The sequence below is a fragment of the Loxodonta africana genome, chromosome 4 (assembly GCF_030014295.1).
Source record: "Loxodonta africana isolate mLoxAfr1 chromosome 4, mLoxAfr1.hap2, whole genome shotgun sequence".
Taxonomy (NCBI): domain Eukaryota; kingdom Metazoa; phylum Chordata; class Mammalia; order Proboscidea; family Elephantidae; genus Loxodonta; species Loxodonta africana.
In genome coordinates this window covers 118,949,172-118,974,010 of record NC_087345.1, presented here as the reverse complement: position 1 = coordinate 118,974,010, position 24,839 = coordinate 118,949,172, and the positions used below count along the sequence as shown (strand labels likewise).

The 24,839-nt window shown below is 39.9% G+C and overlaps 1 long non-coding RNA gene across 1 annotated transcript in view; it reads right to left on the bottom strand.

Annotated features, from left to right (window-relative positions):
- Window positions 1-22,370, bottom strand: part of LOC135231225 (uncharacterized) — an 80,473-nt gene extending 58,103 nt beyond the window's left edge. The window contains exon 1 of the long non-coding RNA XR_010321881.1: window positions 22,162-22,370. This is a non-coding gene — a long non-coding RNA (uncharacterized LOC135231225). The remainder of the gene's footprint in view (window positions 1-22,161) is intronic.
- Between the last annotated feature and the right edge of the window lie 2,469 nt (window positions 22,371-24,839).

The following is a 24,839-nucleotide window of genomic DNA, read 5'->3' as shown; positions in this document are numbered from 1 at the left end:
ACATAGATCTTTACTAAGCAGTGTCAAATGAGTGGAGTATTGGACTATGGAATGATGAAAAGTGAGGAATGCTTAAGAGAAATGAGCTTTTTTCAAGGCTAAATTCTTGTAAAAGTGTGTTTCTTATCAGTCTGCTGCTATGGCTGAAGTTCTTAAAATATATGAAAAGGAACATTCAATGGATTAACTGGATAAATTAAAAATGAGTTTGGAAAACTGCCGGTACAATTACATGCTAGCGTGGTATTTAGGGGAGATGATAATAGCAGCTGACATTTATTGAACACTTAGTCTGTGCTAGCCACTGTGCTGATCATCTTACAAGCATTATCTCATTTAGTTATCATAACAAATTTACAAGGTAGGTACCATTTCCCTCATTTTATAGATGAGGAAAACTAAAGTCAGGGGGGTAATAAACTTGCTTAAGGGAATTTGGATTTATATCTGTCTCCCCCTAGAGCCTGCAGCGTTAGTTATTTGTTATACTGAGAGTCAAAAGAGAAGAACGCCTTCAGTGGGGTGGTGTCTGTTTTACCTGGTAAGTAACAGTAGATTGTTATTTTGGGTTGTGTGAAAATGAAAAAGTGAATTCTTTATTGAATTCCAATACAATCAACAAAATCACATGATAATTAAATGGTCAGCTTGGCTATCTAAAAATGGCACTTGGACATTGTCGCTTTCTAGTGCATTCCATATAGAAGTGCATACCATCTCATTCTCTGGTGATTTCTGTTTTCTGGGCCCTGATGTTCTAGCACACTCACATATGAAAGACCAAGAGAACTGAAATGGTGGATGCCCTTTCCTCTTTCTGAAGAGGGTATATTAGAGTGGGAAGGATGGGGAAAGAAGCTAGTAATAAGTCATCTACAGAGATGAGAATTCCAAGAAGCTACTAGGATACAGGTGCAAGGTGTCTATTAGCTTTCTGTGGAATTTCCCTCAGTGATTCTTAACCAGGGTATCATCCTCATTAAAGAGTTGGAAAAGGAAGGGGGCGTTTTTGTTGTCAATCACTCGGGAGTGCTATGAAATTTAATGTCGGGTTTCCACAAAAAATTGTCTTTCCTGGAATGCCAGTGTTGTTGTAAACTGCCTTTGAATCGACTCCCAACTCATGGTGACCCCAAGCACAATGAAATCGAACCACTGTGATCCATAGGGTTTTCAGTGCCTGATTTTTTTGAAGTAGATTGCCAGGTCTTTCTTCCTAGTCTCTGTTAGTCTGGAAGCTCTGCTGAAACCTGTTCAGCATCATAGGAACATGCAAGCCTCCACTAACAGACCAATGGTGGCTGCACATAAGGTGCATTGGCTAGGAACAAAACTCTGGTCTTCTGTATGGAAGGAGAGAACTCTACCACTGAATTGCCACTGCCCCTGAAATGCCAATGTTGTTGTTGTTATTAGGTGCCGTTGAGTTGATTTTGACTTATAGCGCCCCCACGTGACAGAGTAGAAATGCCCCATAGGGTTTTCTTGGCTATAATCTTTAAGGAAGTAGATTGCCAGGTCTTCTCCCTCAGAGAAGGAGGCACTGAGTCAGTTCAAACTGCCAAATTTTTGATTAGCAGGCGAGTGTTTAACCATTTGTACCACCAGGACTCCTTGAAATGCTAACAGTGCTCTGTTAAATACACTGTGGGCTAGCCCTACTGACTCCAAAGACACTCTAGTGGCCAACAGGTGAGGAATGAAGGAACAACACAAGGAAGGCATGAAAAGATTCTGATGAGAAACCAGAAGTATCTTTAGTAAGTTTTATTCATATGGTTACAGTGTGTGTGTACCTATGTGTGAAAGAGAGAGAGAGAGAAAAGAGAGAGGAGAAAGAGATAATGATCTTGAAATGTCTTGTGTTATACTGAGAAGAAATTGAATTCCCTCATACATGTAACATTGGAGTGACCTGATAAAATGAGTTAATAATTGGTTATGATAAATTTTTCTTTTAATCCACTGCTAGACTTTATTTGATGCCATTTAAAAATGTTTGCATCATTATTCATAAGAGAAATTTGTCAAAAAACTATAGTTTTTTAAAACTATCTTTGTCATATTATGATAATAAAAGCACAGTGATCCATAAAATAATCAAAATGAATTCTGTGGTTTGGAGTAGGTTAAATAAATTAAGAATTATCTGTGCTTTAGAAATTAGACACAATTCAACTGTTATGTTTTCTGGGCCTAGTGTCTTTTTAAAAATGGTAGACCTTTACTTAGCTTTCCAATGGCTTCTGTGATTATTAGTCTGTTCAGGTTTTCTACTTCCTATATAATGAAATATCGTAGTTTTTATTTTGCTGAGCAATCAACCAGATTTTCAAAATGAATCCTGTTTTGAAAATTACAATTTTCAAATTGATTACTCAAGAAAACAGAGGCTGAACTGAGGCTTGAGGGCTCATGTTTTATTGGGAGGTGCAATCCTGGGCAGTGAAGAGAGGAGAAAGGGGAAATGACACAGGGAAGGATGGGAAGCAAATGCAAGTTGGCACATTGCTAAATTGGCCATTGCATTATGAAATGGAAAGAGCATATCACACATCCGCTCAGGACATCTCTAGATAGGCTGTACAGGAAATAAGTGTTAGAATAGTCCATTGGAGGAAAGCAGAGAGGTGATTTTTCTGCCAGTTCCCTCCCGCCTCATTTCTCCTATTTATTACTGTTTGCCCCATAGAGAGTTAACTCCTTCTGCTCAGGGTGGCACAAATGATTTGTGCTCGACTACTAACCTAAAAGATTAGCGGTTTCGACTCACAATGGCCCTATAGGACAGAGTAGAACTGCCCCATAGGGTTTTTAAGGAGTGTCTGGTGGATTACTGTTAACTCCGGGCTTCCTGCAAATATTACAACCAAGAAAACCCTTTTTATGGAAGCTATGGTGGCATAGTGGTTAAGAGCTATGGCTGCTAATTGAAAGGTTGGCAGTTCGAATCCACAAGGCCCTCTTCGGAAACTATATGGGGCAGTTCTACTCTGTCCTATAGGGTAGCTATGAGTCAGAATTGACTTGAGGGCAGTGGGTATTGCAATGACAGCTTCTCCCACTTTATCTTGATCCACAGAGTTCAACCACTACAGGGCTTTTCAAAGACATGGGAATTCCCTTACCATTGAAATACTTCTCAATGCTGTGGTAGCAGCCTTGGGCCTTTTGTGACAGAGTTAGAGGACGAATGAACAAGTTGCACATGATAATTCTGGTTTATTATTTTTGTCTACTTATATCTTTGTATTTGTTTAACTACATTACATCACCTAGTGTCTCAGCCTCATTTACCGTAGGCGATCGTTGAGTCCAGATTTGAGTTAAATAATCAAGAAAACCGTCAGAAGCAGCCTGAGTTACATAGAACTAGTACATTGGATCCAGAATTTCTGGCTTTGGTTCCACATTCATAACCTTCATCAATCTAAAATTACACCCCTATCTTTCTGATTTACCACTCTCAGAATCCATCTTCACACTTATTCTTCAGATTTCCGGTGATGTCAATTAGCCAATTCTTGTAATTTTTTGTTTTTGTTGTTGATGTTGTATACTCCATGGTTTGACTTTGCAATTTACCTCAAATGGCATACTGGACTATGTCTCCATTTGTAGGTATAGAAGCAATGAGGGGTGGGACGTGAGGAGAATTGGCACCCCTTAAGAAGTAACATCCCCATGTAAGGTGTTACAATCAAGGGTCTTCTAGTAAGTTAGGAAGTGACTTAACACACAGCAAAAGAGGGAACTACTTCGTCTGGCAAGGGAGGCTTAGCGGCTTTAAGGGCTTGGTGTACCACTGGACTCCATTCTAGTTCTTGGGCCTCATTCTTCCTCAATCAGTTCCCTAACTTGTACGTATGAGAAGGGCTGTAAAATCAACCTACAACGTAATTATGCAACTGCAGGATCACACTTTTTGTCTGACTCTCAGTTGTCTCAGCCAAGCAATAACAAGATGTAGGGGACTCTTTTCAGGGTAGTCATAGAAACCCTCCTATTCTGTGATTGTGCCTTGAGTCAAGAATTTCAAATACTGGAGCACCATTTTCTTCATTTAAGCTTTTCTATGTGGAAGCAACAGTTGCTCAGTCTTGACTGAGGAGCCCTGGTGGCACAATGGTTAAGCACCCAGCTGCCAACCAAAAGGTTGGTGGTTTGAACCTAACCGACCAGCAGGTGTGCAGGAGAATATACCTGGTGATCTGCTCCTGTAAAGATTATAGACTAGGGAACCCTATGGGGCAATTCTACTTTGTCCTTTAGGTTGATTATGAGTCAAAATTGACTGACGGCACACAACACACGCACACACACACACACACAGACGTGGAAGCGGCAGTTACTCAGTCTTGCCAACAGTAGGTGCTTTATTCTAGGTTACTACAGGTGATAATGTAAGTAACACTTCATCCCAGGTACAATTAACTACAGTACTCTTATGGTAATGGGATCTCCACTGCCTTCAAACTTGAAGGGGGAAGAAAGTCAGTCAAAGATTCCTATTTCTTTGAGGGTCTGTTCATTATAAACTCTTTGGCACCCATCACTGTATGGCTTACTGTTCTTAGTTTCAGTCCTTCATGCTAGTTATAAGAGAAAGGATTTTACGAAAGGGCATTACATAGCTCACAGAGTCTCTGGGATGACCAGAGAATCAGGCTTGGACATTATAAATACAAGTATATTTCAGGTGTACTAATCACATCTAAAGGAAGTCCAAAAATCTCCACTTAGGGCCCTAATACCTTTTCTTTTACCCTAAAGATAATTTCCAGTAAAAACACTTTTGGAGACGCATATACCCAATGGTTTCCTTAATCCCTTTGGCTCATATTACTAGTATAAGAGTCAGGCGAAGATATGAAAACTGAAAGATAAGTCCTACATTCACTTTTAATTGGCAAGGAAACACTGCATTAAATGCTGTATAAAACTATGCTGTAAAAAGAACAGCAACTTATGCGTTTGTTCTTTCTTTTGCCTAAAAAGACCGGCAAATGACTCTGACTTACCTTTGGGTGACCTTTTGCTTTTGATAGTAAGCAGATTGTTCTGTTCTGAGGATGAAGAGTAGGTGCTTCTACTTTTGCTTTTTAAGGGAAAAAAATTACCTGAGCACCTTTTGATGTTCTGGCTCTGTTAGCTGTTAGTGGAAAAGTAGAAGCCCAATTCTTGTTTTATTAAATCCAAATTCTTCAGTAAATAAATGTCGACAAAGAGCTGTTTTCTGTCCTCCTTGGTATATTTCCTAATTCCCTTGGTATATCATACATACTGTTTTGGGGAGGCTTTTTTTTTTTTTTTACATATACACTGGTTAGTGATTATTTTTAGGTTAAGTGGCCAGAGTCCTAGCATTCAGATCTTTCAGGCAAATGAGCTTTGCTTTGATCAAACACGATATTTTAATATAATGGGAAACAAAAATGAAAGAAAGGTCTAAGTGTATTGGCTACTTATCTATCGGCTATGTTGTTCCGATAGTTCTCAGTTTTCTCCTTCCCTCTTTATTTGGTGATGCTAGTATTCCAATCACCTTTATTTTTTTTCTCTTAGAAAGCAGATCATCACTTTAGAAAATGTACACAGTTCAGAAAATGTAAAGTCATACAAAATCTATACTTAATCTGCATCGAATTTAATATCCTTGAGAAGTCATGCCCATCCAGGAAGCTTTTCAAGAGATTGATCTCAAGTAACAATTTATGTGCTCCTTAGTGCCCTCCATTAAAAAAATCCTAATGGTCAATGATGGGTTATTAGTAGATTAGTCTGCAATCTGAGTGAAGTGAGGAAGAAAGTTGTAAACAGCAACAGACTCTACTAGTTCTAGGCTTGGTCACAAAGGGTTGGTGAGAATCCCCTGTGGATACACAAAAGCAAAGGCTCTCCTCATTTCGGCTCAAGTTCCTGGGAACAGAGTCAGAGACTCCGAGATTTCCGTGCAGAAGATCTAAGGGAAGATGCTCTCTTAATTAACACCTGTAAGGAAGTGAGGGAAGCAGAACTGGGCAGAGAGGGGACTTCATCTATGATAGAATTTTAACAGTGGTCTCTTTGATCCCATGGGGAACTCTGGCAATTGGATGGCCATTTGGTGATACCCTAAATTTAGGCAAGAGCCCAGGCCTTCGTACCCCACCATTGGATGCAGGCTGACCCTGGGAAGGGGCATTACTTTGGGTGAGAAAGAATCGTGGCAAGGGTAGTTCCCAGAAAGCAATATAACTGTGATCCATCAGCAACCACGATCGCTGGCAACTGGAAGAATGAGTGCGTTAGTCCTGACAGAGAAATCTAGGCAGTCCATATGCAATCCTTTTATTTTCATGACTGTATTTATTTTCCCATTGCATCTAAAAGCAAAAATAGTCTTGGGATTTGTGTGTTCTGTAGCCAACAATATTTCAAACTTTGTTCAACCCTCTTCATTTTTCCCAAAGAAATGACAAGCAGCATGTGTCAAGAAATGTAAAGAATACAAGATTTTTCCTACTTGCAAGCTTACAAACTAGCCTGCTAAAGGTTTTGTAGATACTGACAGAAGACATGAGCCTTCTGGGTCAGAACCAAAGGACTTTATTAATTATAGCACAGCAAGCAGCATGGGGTTCACATTCCTCTTCTCCCCTTCCTTCTCCCCACAAGTCCCACAGGGGTGAGACAGAGTGACCCAAGTGCATGCAGTGGGTTTGTGTTTCAGCCAAGGAATCCTCAGCTTAGGAAAACTCAATCTTTTATAATGAGCTGCAAGCAAACCTGTTCGACTTTTAACCCCAAGGAAATAAAATCTTTATTATATGGGGCAACAATCAAATCTTCCTGCTTCTCTGTAGAGAAACACAATTTCTAGACTATCTTTTGAAGGATGTTTGTATCTGTGTTCACTATGCAAACATCCTTCAAAAGATAACCTAGGAAAAAAAAAAGTCTATCAGTGCCTCTGCTCATAAGATGTTCAGAAATGTGAGGCCCATGGAGAATTATCCCCCCCCAAAGCAGCTACTTTTGTTAAAGTCTTATAATACACTGTACCAAACACTTTACACAAGCCACCTCTTTAATTTGTCTTATGAACAAAGTACTATCGGTTATATTTTCTATATGTATAAAAGTGAGTTTATTGGCATACTGCAGCAAGGGAGAGCACTACCTAGACAATTTGGTCATGACTTCTCATTAGGAAAATGAATGCACGTTTTTTATTACTTATAGCTTGGGCTAAAAAGTTCTCAGGGTGAGATACTGACGCCTCCACTGAGGCTCCCCTGCTCCGCTGCAGTTTCCCCCACCCCTCGCAGCCCACCAAGCCTTGGCTTCTTCCTGCGGTTTGGCCTGACAGCGCCTCCGCCCTAACTGCAGTTTGAATTTGGTGCCAGAATCCCTCGCGCATGCGCAAAGCAGGATTTTGGCGCTTGCACTGGACCTGAAGAGCTGTGTACTCAGTCTTTCCGTGGACCTGAGCATCACCCAGAGAGGAAGATACTTTCCAGCACACCATGGTGCTGAAGCCCAATTGCAAAGCAAAAGGTCCCTTCCATTGTAACACAATTCAGCATCTGGGCCTCCAAATGTGGACATGGGAGGGCTACGGGCAGAGAGTTCCGAGTACCAAATACAACCCCAGATGGCATTGGAAATAAAAAGCTCCCCAACCCCCTCAGATGGGGAGCACATGGTCTTTCGGCGGCTAGGTCCCACATTGCTCCTTGTTTGCTAAAACAGTAAACTCCCACTTTCTGTTTCCCTTGCAATTGGTGGTATGGTGTCTGCCTTATTTCAATCCGCTAATAGGACAGGAGGAGAACCTGTGTTCGGTTACAATATGGGAAGCTTGGGCAACTAGTTGGATCGTTTTACAGGTAAGGCGAGAGTTGATGCAAGGAAGGACAGATTTGGGAGAAAAAAATAACCACGTTATGGTACTTTGTTATGGCAGCCCTAGAAAAATGAGACAATGCCATATTACCAAACCTAGGCTAAGAAGACATGTTCAGGCCTATTTGGATTTACCTTGGAGAACCAGATGGTCATCTCTTTCTATTTAGAGGTAGATTACCTGACCTAGTGTAACATGAGGTTTTGGCAAGGGCACAGACGTCACCTTTTCTAGCTAATAGAAAGCCTAAAGCTATTTGCATTCCGTTATTACTTGAGCCAAACACTTTAGACTTGAGACTAAGAGAAACTTAATAATGAATTTCTGACTGCCATTTCCAGATGTATAGCTCCCATTGCAGAATTGCTATTTAAATGCATAAAAATCTGTCAATGATTCCTTAGGTTAATTTTTCAGATTAACCTATTGTGGCTTCATTTTATAAGTTACTGGGCACATGGTTCAATGACGTATAGTATAATGGGTATACCAACCAAAAGCAAACCCATTGTCCTTGAGTTGATGCTGACCCATAGTGACACTACAGGACGTGGTAGAACTGCCCCATAGAGTTTCTAAGGAGTGCCTGGTGGATTTGAAGTGCTGACCTTTTGGTTAGCAGCTATAGCTCTTAACCACTGTGCCACCAGGGTTTCCATGATGGGTATAGGAGTTTTGAATACCTGAAATTGTGTGTGTGGTAAACAAACAAAATGAAAAAAAGAAAAAAACTTGATATATACATAAAAATGAGTAGGTATTAGTTGTATTTTATCTCTTTCAAGACCCGTGGGACATACAGTATCCCAGCGACTTTTTTTTTTTTGCCTCTGGAGTTCTTTGCAAAGGCTGTAGTCCAATTTCAATGCTTTTAGTCTCAAGGTGGGAGCCTTTTGAAATGAGTGAAACTCAAGAATCCTGAGCTGGAGCCTCATTTTTGTGTAGATTGAGCATTGTGTTAGGTGATGTCTCATGGATGGTGAAATTTCTAAACTTTTGACAGTTTTGCCTTTAATTCTGTGAGATAAAGCTCCTCACTCTGTTTCCCAGTTACTATGTTCTCATGAGAATGTCTTGTCGCCAGGAAAAAACATGGCTACTCTTCATTCAGTCATGGTGGCCATTTTCTCCCTGATGTCATTTACTGTTTCCAGGTGTTACTGGCTCCCTGCGCTGCTCTGAGTCTTTGCTCTGCAGTCTGTCAGGACTGCTTTTCTAGCCTCTGAATGGTAAGTAATGCCTTTACAATAAGGAATAATGCATTACAGTAGTTATCTTACAAAAGCCTTGAACTCTGTTCTAGAGTAAAAACATCACAAAGTTTAGTAAAGCAACAAGAAAGGCTTTATTCAGCATATAATCAAAGAGGCAAAAGTAGGAAATGGACAAGCACATTGCCAGAGCCATGTCTGCCCGAATCCAAGGAATATTACAGAATAAGGAAAAGTGGGAAAACACACAAGCATGATGCCAGAGCCGTGTCTGTCTGAGTCCAAGAAATATTACAGAATAGACAAAAGTGGGAAAACAGACAAGCATGCTGCTAGAGCCAAGTCTGCCCAAGTCCGAGGAACTTTACAAAATCATCAGTATATATTAACATTATAAATGGGCAAAACCATTGAAAGCATCACCTTTTCACAGATTGGCTAAAAATTGTTAAATCACCATGATTCTACATTTTAAATTGTCTTTCTTAACAATCATTGGTACAGGTTCCAGTAACAACAATCAGGAGGGTCTTCATTGGTCCAACAAATCTTACTATTCACTAAATGTTAATAGAAAAAGATAAGAGTGGAAAGTATATGGGTCTTTTGAACTCTGTTTTATGATTTGTTCTTGTGAAAGTTTCCCGAAAAGATGTTTTCCAAGATTGTCCTAGCTATTGTCTTTGAACCTCAGGGCTCACTTGATGTGTCTTTTTGAGTCCAGCACCAACTAGGTCACATTCTAGGCCAGGGAATAATGGCTCCAATATATCTCCTAAATCAACTCCTTTAAGTTATTGGTACTCTGCATTCAACCTTAGGGCCCAATCATTGCTTCCACATGTAGCAATGGAATGCTCCACTGTGAGCAGGTCTGCAATATTCCAGGGCAGCTGTGTCTGTTTCTTGCCTGTTAGTACTGTTTTTATTATAATGAAGGATGCATAGTAGTGATCATTTTCCTGAGATAAAAAACCCCTTGGCTTTATTTATTTGGGCTGTAAGTACTGCTTTTTCAGTAATGAATAATACATAGTAGTGGTCATTTTCTTGAGATAAATCCCTTGGCTTTATTTATTTGGGATGCAAGTAATGCTTTTGTAGTAATGAAGAATACATAGTAGTGATATATTTCCTGAGACTCAAATTTCTTTGGTTTTATTCATTTGGGAAAGAGGCTTGACCTAGGCGATTTTCTTCCCTTCTGTATTCTCATGTTTGCTTGGAAGTACGCTATAGCTGTTATACTATTATGCTACTTTTGTAGGACCAACAACTGTTTTTTTGTCTGGTACACCCCTCTGTTTTAGAAATGGTGAAGAGATTTAGATACCCCCAGAAACTTCTAGATTATTTTTTTTCTCTGCTTGACAAAGAGGAAAACTTCAACGATGAAGGTGATGAGTATGCATTTGAAGGTCTTTTAGATGATGTTGAATCTGAGTCAAGTTCTGCAGGTGGGGATAACAACACTGACAGGATAGAAGAGGGTGAGGAAGCAATGGATGATGCATAGAAAAGGGATGGAGTAGGTGATGGTGTTGATGATGAAGGTGGATGGAGCGAGGATGTCTCCTACTTTGAAAATATAACTACCTCGCTTGGTCAAGGTGCCCAAGTTTACCCAGACTTGACCTACTGAGACAGAGAAGTAGATTATTTTCTGACAGTATTTATGGAAGAGATGTAGCAAACTGTAAAGGACCAAACAGATCTTTATGCAAACCAGGAGCATTCCATACAATATAGGGGGACGACTGTTAGAAGATCCACCCTAAACTGGCAGGTTACAACCACAGAGGAAATAAAGGCATACATTGCTGTGCACATACTGATAGGTACACATCTTACCTGAGCTACAGCTTTTTTGGTCCAGTGATCTAGACATGAGTGTTGCTTCAATTCAAGACCTAAAGACTAAACCAGATTCAAAAAACTGACCAAAAACATACACTGCAATGACAATTCAAAGCTGTGGCCAAAGGAGAGCCTGACTATGACTGGCTTTACAAACTGAGCCCAATTATAGATGCTCTCAGTAGTCACCTAAAGGAGGTGTATGTGCCATCAAGTGTCATGCCAGTTGATGAAGGCATGGTGCCATTCAAAGGCCACTCATCAATAAAACAATCCATGCTCATGGAGCCGTTCAAATACAGGTACAAAGTGTGGTGTTTGGATAACTCTGAAACTGGGTTTGTGAGCCATTTTAACATCTATTGTGAAAAAAACAGATGTAGGCAATGACTCATCTCTTTGCCTTAGTGAAAGTGTTGTGCTGGGACTATGCCATTCATGGTACCATTCTCAGAGGCTCAATAATTACTTTACATCCTGTAATCTGGTGAAAAGCCTGAATGAAGTAGGACTGTAGGCTGTAGGCACAGTGTGAGAAAATACAAAGGGGCTACCATACATGCTGAGGAGGAAAGAAAATTTACAGTGTGGAGAATTTTAGTTTCATAGGAAAGGATGCCCCATTTGTCTGTCAGTTTGTCGTGCCGTGGGGGCTTGTGTGTTGCTGTGTTGCTGGAAGCTATGCCACTGGTATTCAGATACCAGCAGGGTCACCCATGGAGGGCAGGTTTCAGCTGAGCTTCCAGACTAAAACAGATTGTACAGGAGGACCCAGCAGTCTACTTCTGAAAAGCATTAGCCAGTGAAATCCTTATGAATAGCAGCAGAACATTGTCTGATACAGTGCTGGAAGATGAGTCCCCCAGGTTGGAAGGCACTGAAAAGATAACTGGGGAAGAGCTGCCTCCTGAAAGTAGAGTTGACCTTAATGATGTGGATGGAGTAAAGCTTTCGGGACCTTCATTTGCTGATGTGGCACGACTCAAAATGAGAAGAAACAGCTGCAAACATCCATTAATAATCAGAACCCAGAATGTATGAAGTATGAATCTAGGAAAATTGGAAATCTTCAAAAATGAAATGAAACATAACATCAATATCCTAGGCATTAGTGAGCTAAAATAGACTGGTATTGGCCATTTTGAATGGGACAGTCATATAGTCTACTATGCTGGGAATGACAACTTGAAGAGGTGTTGCATTCATCATCACAAAGAATGTTTCAAGATCTATGCTGAAGTAAAATGCTGTCAGTGATAGGATAATATCCATACACCTACAAGGAAAACCAGTTAATACGACTGTTATTCAAATTTACGCACCAACCACTAGGGCCAAAGATGAAGAAATAGAAGATTGTTATCAGCTTCTGCAGTCTGAAATTGATTGAACGCACAATCAAGATGCATTGATAATTACTAGTGATTGGAATGTGAAAGTTGGAAACTAAGAAGGATCAGTACTTGGAAAATATGGCCTTGGTGATAGAAACAATGCCAGGAATCGAATGATAGAATTTTGCAAGACAAACGACTTCTTCATTGCAAATACCTTCTTTCACCAACATAAACAGTGACTATACACATGGACCTCGCCAGATGGAATACACAGAAATCAAATTGACTACATCTGTGGAAAGAGACGGTGGAAAAGCTCAATATCATCAGTCAGAACAAGGCCAGAGGCCGACTGTGGAACAGACCATCAATTGCTCTTACGCAAGTTCAAGCTGAAACTGAAGAAAATCAGAGCAAGACCATGAGAGCCAAAATATGACCTTGAGTATATCCCACCTGAATTTAGAGACCAACTCGAGAATAGATTTGACGCATTGAACACTAGTGACCGAAGACCAGATGAGTCGTGGAATGACATCAAGGGCATCATACATGAAGAAAGCAAGAGGTCATTGAAAAGACAGGAAAGAAAGAAAAGACCAAGATGGATGTCAGAGGAGACTCTGAAACTTTCTCTCAAATGTCAAACAGCTAAAGCAAAAGGAAGAATTGATGAAATAAAAGAACTGAACAGAAGATTTCAAAGGGCCTCTCGAGAAGACAAAGTATTATAATGACATGTGCAAAGAGCTGGAGAAGGAAAATGAAAAGGCAAGAACACGCTTGGCATTTCTCAAGCTGAAAGAATTGAAGAAAAAATTCAAGCTTCGAGTTGCAACAGTGAAGGATTCTATGGGGAAAATATTAAACGACACAGGAAGCATCAAAAGAAGATGGAAGGAATACACAGAGTCATTATACCAAAAAGAATTAGTCGATGTTCAACCATTTCAAGAGGTGGCATATGATCAGGAATTGATGGTACTGAAGGAAGAAGTCCAAGCTGCTCTGAAGGCATTGGCAAAAAACGAGGTTCCAGGAATTGATGGAATATCAATTGAGATGTTTCAACAAACAGATGCAGCACTGGAGGCACTCACTCGTCTATGCCAAGAAATATGGAAGACAGCTTCCTGGCCAACTGAATGGAAGAGATCCGTATTTATGCCTATTCCCAAGAAAGGTGATCCACCCAAATGTGGAAATTATAGACCAATATTGTTAATATCACACCCAAGCAAAATTTTGCTGAAGATCATTCAGAAACGGCTGCAGCAGTATATTGTCAGAGAACTGCCAGAAATTCAGGCCGGTTTCGGAAGAGGATGGGGAACCAGCAATATCATTGCTGATGTCAGATGAATCCTGGCTGAAAGCAGAGAACACCAGAAGGATGTTTACCTGTGTTTCATTGACTATGCAAAGGCATTGGACTGTGTGGATCATAACAAATTATGGATAACATTGCGAAGAACGGGAATTCCAGAACACTTAATTGTGCTCATGAGGGACCTTTACATAGATCAAGAGGCAGTTGTTTGGACAGAACAAGGGGATGCTGATTGGTTTAAAGTCAGGAAAGATGTGAATCAGGGTTGTATTCTTTCACCATACCTATTCAATCTGTATGCTGAGGAGATAATCTGAGAAACTGGACTATATGAAGAAGAACAGGGCATCTGGATTGGAGGAAGACTCATTAACAACCTGCATTATGCAGACGACACAACCTTACTTGCTGAAAGTGAAGAGGACTTGAAGCATTTACTAATGAAGATCAAAGACCACAGCTTTCAGTACAGATTGCACCTCAACATAAAGAAAACAAAAATCCTCACAACTGGACCAATGAGCAACATCATGATAAATGGAGAAAAGATTGAAGTTGTCAAGGATTTCATTTTACTTGGATCCACAATCAACAGCCACAGAAGCAGCAGTCAAGAAATCAAAAGACGCATTGCATTGGGTAAATCTGCTGCAGAGGACCTCTTTAAAGTGTTGAAGAACAAAGATGTCACCTTGAGGACTAAGGTGCACCTGACCCAAGCTGTAGTATTTTCAGTCTCATCATATGCATGTGAAAGCTGGACAATGAATAAGGAAGATCAAAGAAGAATTGACGCCTTTGAATTGTGGTGCTGGCGAAGAATATTGAATAGACCATGGACTGCAAAAAGAATGAACAAATCTGTCTTAGAAGAAGTACAACCAGAATGCTCCTTAGAAGCAAGGATGGCGAGACTGCCTCATATATACTTTGGACATGTTGTCAGGAGGGATCAGTCCCTGGAGAAGGACATCATACCTGGCAGAGTACAGCGTCAGCGGAAAAGAGGAAGACCCTCAATGAGGTGGATTGACACAGTGGCTGCAACAATGAGCTCAAGCATAACAATTGTAAGGATCGCTCAGGACCAGGCAGTGTTTCGTTGTGTTGTGCATAGGGTCGCTATGAGTCGGAACTGCCTCAACGGCACCTAACAAGAACAACAGGAAAGGATGTGTGTCAGCGGAATTGGCAGGACAATAAACCTGTGACAGTTTTGTCAACCTTACACAATCCACAGGATATCAGTGTTGTTGATAGGAAGAATAAAGATGGTTCTTCCTCTAATTTCTCTTGCCCAAAAGCAGTTGCATCATACAACTCCATTATGGCAGGAGTGGACTGTTTTGAGCAGAGACTTGAAAGATACGAGGTTGGAAGGTGCTCTCTCAAATGGTGGCATTGATTTCTGTATTTTCTCATTGACTTTCCCATAGTAAACAGTTTTACAGTGTGGAACATTATCCACAGGGGAAAATGTAACCAAGTATCCTCATTTTGTTCTGAGTAGTATCTTCCTGGGTGCCGGAAAAGGAAGAGAAGAGAAAGGCTCTCATTTCTGGAGATGCACAAGCCAACAGTAAGAAGGATGCCAGGTGAGCTATGGCTCCAAAAGAAGGAAAGCATTTTCCGCTCAATGCAGCCTTATTAACAAGGAGACTAGAACAAAATTTATGTTCAGGCATTGCCAGGTTGCTTTATGTATTATACCATGTTTTGAAAACTTTCATATGAAATAATAAAAAGGCTAAGGAGGAGACTAGAATAAAATTTATGTGTAGTCATTGCCAGGTGCCTTTGGATTTAACCTCTTGTTTTGCAAATTCTCAAGAAATCAAACAAACAACAACAACAACAACAAACAAACAACAACAAAAGATTTTATCATTGACTCACTTTGGCAGGATTTATGCCATTCAGGGGCCATTGGGACCCATGGGATCCCAGATAATGGGTATCAAAATCCATAATTCATAACAAAAACTCTGGATGGGTCCTTTAGTCAGCATACCTTCGTTAGTGAAAACATGTAGTATCAACAAAAAATTCAAAAGAGAAAATAATTGGGTCTTGAAAGGGTTATAGATGTACTGATGTTCACAGAAGTTAGATAATTTGTTCAAGGTCATATACCCATTAAGTGAAAGAGTTGAGATTTCAGTGCCCCAGAAACCCAGTGCTGTTGCCTATCTAAATCCAAAGCTTTTTGTTAAACCACTATGGTACAACCATTGCCCTTGTGCACTGAGGCTATTTCATGTTCTGTGGGACCAGACGCTGAGGGTGGTAATTTTAGTGTTTGAGTTACTGGTTCCACACCATTTTGTAAATGACCCTTTCACAAAACTTGGGGGAGCTCTGTAGGACCTCAGGGTTGCATCCATAATGCCTCACCTTAGTTTAATAGTTAGAAATAGAAATTTATATACATATTTTTAAATTGGTTTGAAAATGTTAATGGTTAAAAACCCAAGTTAGCAGGTACTTATCAAGCACATAAATTTGTGCAAGGCATTGTATTAGGCTTTTAGAAATAGGATAAATCTGTAATTTAGATAAACTTGACATGAGTAAATGAAAAAATAAATAGCTGCCTAGGTGAAACTGACATTTTCTTTGAAGATTATCAGGTTAAATATATTCATTCAGGGCTGGTCTTGTCACAAATAAAAGCATGTAATTACCCATTGGGTATGATATGAAAGGCATTCTGAACACTCACACACACCCACACACACACACTCACGCTCACACTCACACTTTTCAATCCCTTGAGCTCCCAAGGCTGTGTAATCTTTTATGAAATTTTACAATTAGAAATTTATTTCTTTGGAATGTAATAGCTTTTTAGACTTTGTGTATTATCTATTTAAGTTTAATACTTTGACTATATGCATGTCAACAGTAAGGTAGGAGCACATTAAAAAAAAAAAAACACAACATTAAGGACTTTGCTAATATCTAAGGAGTATAACTGGCTCCTAACCGAGAGCAGCATCCTGAGGATGAGATTTACTAAGCAGTAGAAAGAAGCAAAGCAGCCCTGGTGACACACTGGTTAAGTGGTTGGCTGCTAAGCAAAAGATCAGTGGTTTCTAGCTGCTGTGTGGGAGAAAGTTGCAACAGTCTGCTTGCATAAAGATTTACAGCCTTGGAAACCTAATGGAGGAGTTCTCCTCTGTCCTATAGGGTCACTAGACTTTCAGTCCTGCCTGGTTGCTTGGGCTGACTTTGGTCAAAGGCCATATTCTCCCTGTTTTAATTTTCCTTTTCTATAAATTAAGGAAGATAATAGCCCCTACACTTGTATTCACCACCCATCTGTCAGTCTGTCGTACTGTGGTGGCTTGTGTGTTGCTGTGATACTGGAAGCTATGCCAGCAGTATTTCAAACACCGGCAGGGTCACCCATGGTGGACCGGTTTCAGTGGCGCTTCCAGACTAAGACAGACTGGGAAGAAATGCCTGGCAATCTAGTTAGTGAAAACCTTACGGATCACAACAGAATATTACCCATTACAGTGTTGGAAGAAGAGCTCCTTAGGTTGGAAGGCACTCAAAGTGTACAGTGGTCACAACAATAGACTCGAGCATACCAGCCATTGTGAAGGTGGCACAGGACCAGGCAATATTTCACTCTGTTGTGCATGGGGTTGCCAGGAGTTGGAGTCCACTCGGTGGCAACTAACAACAACACTTGTACCCTAGATCTCACTCTTTCTCCAAATATCACTCCAATAACTCCCCTCTCTCCTCCCCATCATCAATTTTTCAGTCTCTGATCATTCCCATCAACACACAAATATGCTGTTAATTCTCCAATCTTAAACCAACAAGCAAAAACCTTCTCTTCAGCCCAATTCCTCTCCCAGACACTGCTCCACTTCTTTGTACCAAAACTCCTTAAATAAGTAGTTTACAGTTGCTCTCTTATATGCCAGTTCCTACCAGGACTTCATCCCACCACTCCACCGAATAATCTGCTCTTCACAGCAAGAGAAACAGTGACCCTCAGGTTGTTAAATCCCATGATGGCTTCTTGGGCCTTGTCCTACTTGACCTAACAGCAGCATTTGACACAACTGACCACTCCTCCTCCTTGGAGTGTGTTTCTTCACTTGGATTGCAGGACACCACCCCCTCCAGGGCTTCCTCCGACCTCACTTCGAGCTCTTTCTCAGTCACCTGTGCTGGACCCTCCTCTTCCCTCAGAGTCCTTGGGTGGTACAAACAGTTAACATGCTCAACTATTAACCCAAAGGTTGGAGGCTTGAGTCCACTCAGAGATGCCTCAGAAGAAAGGCCTGGTGACCTACTTCCAAAAAATGAGCCATTGAAACCTCTATAGAGCACAGTTCTACTGACATACATGGAGTTATTATGAGTCAGAGTCAACCCGACAGCAACGGGTTACCCTTCCCCCTGATTCTGGGAGTGTCCCAGACTCAGTCCTCAGGTCTCTCCTCCCTTGCAGATCTCATCTCTTTCCGTGGCCGTAAACAGTGTCAATATACCTGTAACTCACCAACTTGTATCTCCAACCCCAATCACTCTATCCATCTGCCTGTTTGACATTTCCTCTTGGATGTATTACAGAAATCTTAAACAAACGGGTCAGAAACTGAACTCCTGACCTTTACCACTATAAGTCAGAATCTACTTGAGGGCCACAGGTTTTTTTTTGTTGTTGTTCGTTTGTTTTTTAGGGAGAGGTGGGGCTCTGTCTGATGGAAGGGGACCCACTTCCCAGCTTGAAAGTCTTAGTCTCACTCCCTAAACTCATCGTGTATGAGTTTTGAATTTCTTCAAATTTTACTGTAGAATATATTGTTTGCTTTTTCACATCTGTTTCCATATTGCCATATAATTGCTCTCTAACTCTGTTGCAAAACATTTCTTTGTTTCAAACATATACACCTGCACCCTCCCTGAACCCTACAACTAATGCAAGAGTAGAGATTATCTTGGGCTTTAGTGTCTAGTACTGTGCTGGTGAGAGGTCAGGGTTCAGGGCAAATGAGTTTGATGTACTTTCTTGAATTATAACTTAGTAACATAATTTTTTTTTTTTATTAACATAATGAGGGAGCCCAGGTAGTGCAGTGGTTAAGAGTTCAGACTGCTAACCAAAAGGTCAGCAGTTCAAATCCACCAGCTGCTCCTTGGAAACGTTATGGGGTAGTTCTCCTGTGTCCTACAGGGTCACTGTGAGTTGGAATCGACTTGACAGGAACGGGTAATGTAGTGTGGAGATTAAGTAACTTGGTCAACGATGCATCGTTAGAAAGTAACAGAATTAAGTGTTTCTATCTCTAAATCCAGCACTCTGTTCCATAGCCAAGAGCCTCTCTGTCTTCTTTTGTTAAGAAAGGGAGGAAAATATAAGGGCCCAGAAGATAAGCCTTTTCTGTTCCGTAATTCATCTTGGCTTGCCTCTGAGTGTATAATAAAAACAGTGATTAAATCTTTATTTCCTTCTGGATATCCTAATCTCTGATTTTCCCTGGAACTCTGGAGGGGCAGCATTCCAATCACCTAAAAGCTTGTCTCAGAATCTCTAACCTTTCTCAGACCAGTAGGGTTGGGCAGCATTGTAACAAAAAGGCTGAGCATTCTTGTCCAGCTTAGTGTTTTAAGAGAATGCCATTCTTCATTGACTGAAGATACTGCATAGCAATGCCTTAGAAACAATAGTGTTGGGACATAGGACTTAAATTTTCTTTTGTTATTATGTCTACTTTTATGATTGGTACTTAAGACAACTGTGGCATAATTTTTCATTTTGTTTGAAATCAATTCACTTTTGTAAACTTTGATGTTTCTCTTGCTTCAGGAAAGTAATAATTAAATACATTAATTATAGCAGTAAGTGTGTAGGAAAGTCAGGCTGATATGGTTTGTATTTATTCTTTCCATAAGTAGGTTATCAGGCTCATTCACAGCAGTGATTTAGGATTCCTAAGACCCATGTTTTTCTTCAGCCCTTTCCCATTCAGTTCCTCTTTCCCCCGCCGCCCTGTCCTTTCCATTACCCTTGGTGAGTCTTTAGGCTAAGCCAGGAATCAAACTGGTTAATGTCTTTCTGCAACTGGATCTCCGACTGTATTTCACAGTGAAATTGAATCTGAGGGTTTTGTAGGTCTGTTTAATCTACAGCTGTTCTTACGTTCTAAATATCAAAAATGAACATTAGGAAAATGGGTGAAGCATATGACATGAGTAAAATATTGCCATCCAGCTGAGCTATTTAGCCAGCTTTAAAAAATACCTCACTTGGAAAACAGTTTCCATTTGGGTACCAGCAAGCACCAGAGAGCTTTGGGTCATATGTTAATTTTGTATGAAAAAGATCAATCTTCACACTATCTGATTTTACTAAGGCCCAGACTAATTTCATCTTCATGACTCTATCTTGAATTCCAGGAAAACGTGCATGTCTTTTCTGTTTTCTGCTTTTTCATGGATGGATTTTAAAATCATGTGGTCTAAGAGTTTAATTCTGAAAGAACCAAAGTGATAAAGAGCTGGAATTGCTTTATATTCTGCCATCTGTTTTTACCAGTTGTCTTCTGAAATGAGGACACTGAATTGAGATTTCCTATCCATTTCTCTTTAAGACTCTGATTTGTGCATGCCAGAAAGAGAGGAACCATATGTATGTCTTTCTGACTGGTAAGGTTTAGTTGCCAAATCTTTTACGATGGTCTTGTATTGAGCAATTTATTGTCCTTTATTCTCAATTTGTGTACAAACTATGTAGTAAAACATTTTGTGAGTATACCATGTGGTGAAATGAAGTTAGCTATTGTATGGATGTAAGGCTACATTGGATGGGATTTCTCTCTGTTTGTTTGGTGTACTGTCAAGCTGGTTAATGTTTTAGGAGACATTTTAGATGGGAAACAAGGAAAAAAACATAGAAATTTTTTATTTCTAAGCCTTTTACTTGACTAGGGGACACAGCAGGCTATGGGGTTTGACTCTAGGAATGTGAACACCAAAAGAAGACAGCTGCTAAATCCTATAAAGTTGTTTAATCCTCCATCTGGTTTTCAATATGAGTGAAGGTTTGCTGCAAATCTGGATTGAATGCTAGGCCCCAGTTAGTTTACAAATGGACCTGATCATCTTTTAGTTATAGAACACGAAGTGTAGTCCTAAGGACTGAAGAATTCTTTTAATTTCTTATAAAAATATTCAGCACAAATAGGGTAAACCTTGCTCTTCTTAATTTCTAAAAGTGATTTTGTACATTCTTAAGAATCTAACTGTTATAGACTGAATTATGTCCTCCAAAATAAAATAAATGTAAGAATTAAAGGCAAACAAAACAAAGCAAAACAATATGGCCCTTCTACCTGGAAATTAAAAAACAAACAAAAACTTTTTGTTATTCAACCCTTTCATGAAAGTAAAAATATAAAACCAATTCTAAATAATTTCCGAAAGAGAAATGATAGTAACATAAACATTATCAGAATCTGTGGGATATATTTAAAGCCGTCATCAAAGGAAAAGTCATAGCCTAAAATATTTAAAAAGAAAATAGGAAAATAAATGAATTTAATACACTGGAAATGATAAGGAAAATGAAAAGAAATTGCAAATAAGAAAACATAATAATCAAAGCAGATATTAACGAGGTAGAGATGAGAAAAATAATCTAAGTATTAACCAAAATCCTTTGTCAAAAAAATTAACAAAATCTACAAACCACTATGTAACTTAATCAAGAAAAAAGGAGGGAGAACACAAATATAAAAATTTATATAAAAACACAAATACAAAACAAGAAATGACAAAGGAGAATAATCATTGAAACAGACTAAAAATTTTAAGAGACTACTTTGCAGTCCTCTATGGAAAAACAAATTGAAAACCTAGATGAAATATATGATTTCTTAGCTAAATACAGTTTACCAAAATTTAAACTAGGAAGCTTAAACACTTCATTTGTTGTGGAAGAAATGGAAGAAAGTAATTAAGGAAATAATGCACAAAAAAATCACCAGACTCAGATGTTTTTAGAGGGGAATTCTAACAAGGAAAAAGTGGTAATCTTTGATCATTGCAAAACTGATGAAAGTGAGAAGGGCCTTTGCTTAAATGTCCAGAAGTTGAAGAATAAGTACGAGGCTGAGATAGTGCCTGTTGTTGCTATGTGCCACTGAGTCAATTCCAACTCATAGCTACCATATATGACAGAGTAAAACTGCTCCATAGGGCTTCCTAGGCTGAAATCTTTATGGAATTAGTTTGCCAGGTCTTTTCTCCTGCAGAGCCTCTTGTGCTTTGAGGACCATTAATTTAGCAGTAAATAAGATGCATCTGTCATAAAAGGACTCCCAGAGTACTGCAAAGGCAACTACTGGTAGGTTTCCTCAACCCACTCTGGGTGGAGTCACTGGCAGCTGATTTAAAGCTGAGTCAAATCTTCTTACTAGCAATACCCCATCAGGAATTCATACAATTGAGCAAGCCATGCCAAGATGGGGGTATCTCTAGAGATAATTTCTACCACCAAGATCCATAACTTACCTTCTTACTGTTTTAACTCTTCTGCTAAGCAAGTCTTCAGCATCCAAAAGGTTCTACAACCACAGGAGTTCCCCCCCGCCACTTCCAGCCCAACTTCAACAGTACAGAGATTCTCTCTTTGTCACCCTCTAGCCCGCTCTTCTTTGTTCTTATCTCTCCCCTCCCTCCTTCCCTCTTTCTTTCTGTCTTTCTTTTTCTCTCCCCCCTTCTCTCCCTCCCTCCCTCCCTCCCTCTCTCATTCTCCTTTTTAACTACCGGCAGGGGAAAGAAAGGAAGATAGAACTCTGTTGAAAAGCTGTTCAAAAGCCTGTGCTTCTGTGTTTTCTCATCTGACTCCCTAACCAGTCTTACACTAAACTTTATGGATTAGACTGCTATTTACAACCATTACATGAGAAGTAATAGGTTTCCTAAGAATCCTTAAAGTAAATACAATTCCTAGCCTTATAGAGCAATTTCATAAAGTTAAGGCAGCATCTCGAGGGGTTCCTAAGTGTGATTAGAGTGGGGCTTTGCTCTGGAGGTGTAGAGGGAGTTTAGGTGTTACTTAAGGTTACAAGGAGTTTAAAATATACCCTGAGGAGGACATCCTTATGGGGTAATGAGACACTCTTAGTAGTAAAGGAGAAAGTGACTGGGCACAAAAAGAAATGATGGTAATGCCAGTTACATTTGCAAGGGGGGAAAAAAAACTCCTTTAAATTTAGCTACCCCATGGAATTTGTAAAAGAATTTTTTTTTTCTTTAAGAATAGACAGCTAGAAATCACCTTGCCAGTGGTTTATTCTAGAGATGAAACAAAGCTGATGTACACCCTCATCGTATGGAATTAGTAAGTACAATGATAATCTTTGTGACTTTAAGGGAAAGAAAAGAATTTGAATCACAGGTTAGCTTTCATTTTCTTCTTTTTTTTTTTTATTGTACTTTAGGTGAAAGATTACAGCTCAGGTTAGTTTCTCATACAAAAATTTATATGCGGTTTGTTATGTGACCCTAGTTGCTATTCCTATAATGTGACAGCATACTTCCTCTTTCCACCCTGGATTTCCTACCCCTTTTTGCCTTCCTATCTCATCTCCAGACAGGAGCTGCCCATTTACTCTTGTGTATCTACTTGAACTAGATGCACACTCTTCACAAGTATCATTTTATGTCTTATAGTCCAGTCTAATCTTTGTCTGAAGAGTTGGCCTTGGGGATGGTTTTAGTTCTGGGTTAACAGAGAGTATGGGGGCTGTGTCTTCTGGGGTTCATCCAGTCTCAGACCATTAAGTCTGGTCTTTTTACTAGAATTTGAGTTCTGCACTCCACTTTTCTTCTACTCCATCAGGGACTGTCTGTTGTGTTCCCTGTCAGGGTGGTCATAGGTGGTAGCTGGGCACCATCTATTCTTCTGGTCTCAGGCTGAAGGAGTCTCTGGTTTATGTGGCCACTTTTGTCTCTTGGGCTAATATTTTCCTCGTGTCTTTGGTGTTCTTCATTCGCCTTTGTACCAGGTGGGCTGGTACCAATTGATGCATCTTAGATAGCCACTCACTAGCCTTTAAGATCCCAGATACCACTCACTAAATTGGGATGCAAAATGTTTTCATAATACACTTTTTTAGGCCAGTTGACCTAGATGTCCCTCAAAACCATGGTTTCCAGACCCCTGCCTCTCCTACCCTGTCCCTCAAAGTGTTTGGTTGTGTTCAGGAAACTTCTTAGCTTTTGGTTTAGTCCAGTCGTGGTGACTTCCCCTGTGTTGTGTGTTGTCCTTCCCTTTACCTAAGATAATTTTTGTCTATGTCTAGTTTTTTTGGTTTTACTATCTAGTTAGTGAATTCCTCTCTCCCTCCCCACCCTTGTAACCATCAAAGAATGTTTTCTTCTGTGCTTAAACCTTTTCTTGAGTTCTTATAATAGTGGTCTCATACAATTTTTGTCCTTTTGTGACTAATTTCACTCAGCATAATGCCTTCCAGATTCATTTATGTTATGAGATGTTTTATGGATTCATTGTTGTTCTTTATCATTGTGTAGTATTGCATTGTGTGAGTATTTGTTTACCCATTCATCCATTGATGGGCACCTAGGTTGTTTCCATCTTTTTGCTGTTGTAAACAGGGCTGCAATGGTAATTTTGTTCTTCTAGCCCCTGGAGCTTTAAGGGAGCTGTGACTAGAGCATTTTATGTGAATTTCTCTAGAGAGAATTAATGAGGGCTTTAAGTATGAGTTATAAGCACACCTTACATACTAATGTATCATCAGTCCTAGCATAGAACATCTAGAGAATGTTTGCTTAACCAGCCAGAGGGTACTTTCTTTATTGATACTATCTTTCTGTTCTACTGGTAGGAGTAGAAAACCAGGTAGCTGTGTCAGTACAGAAGTCTCATTTACAGTTTTCATTTCTGTGACTGGACACGCAGTCATACCTGGTATTTAGAACTACCTTCTTCCTCCACCCATTCTGTAATTCCTTTGCCCTCAGCAACCACCTCAGCTGATCATGGTTTTTTGCCTTGTGGAGTGACCCAAACCTTCATTCCTGAAGGGCCTGGGCCATTGGTATTCAAGTTGGAATTGGGTTGGTATAGTTTTCCATTCACTTTAATCACAGGGCGTGGTAGTACTAAGAGACACCCTAAGGGATCACCTACATTCCGAACATATTCTTCTTTACCTCCATTA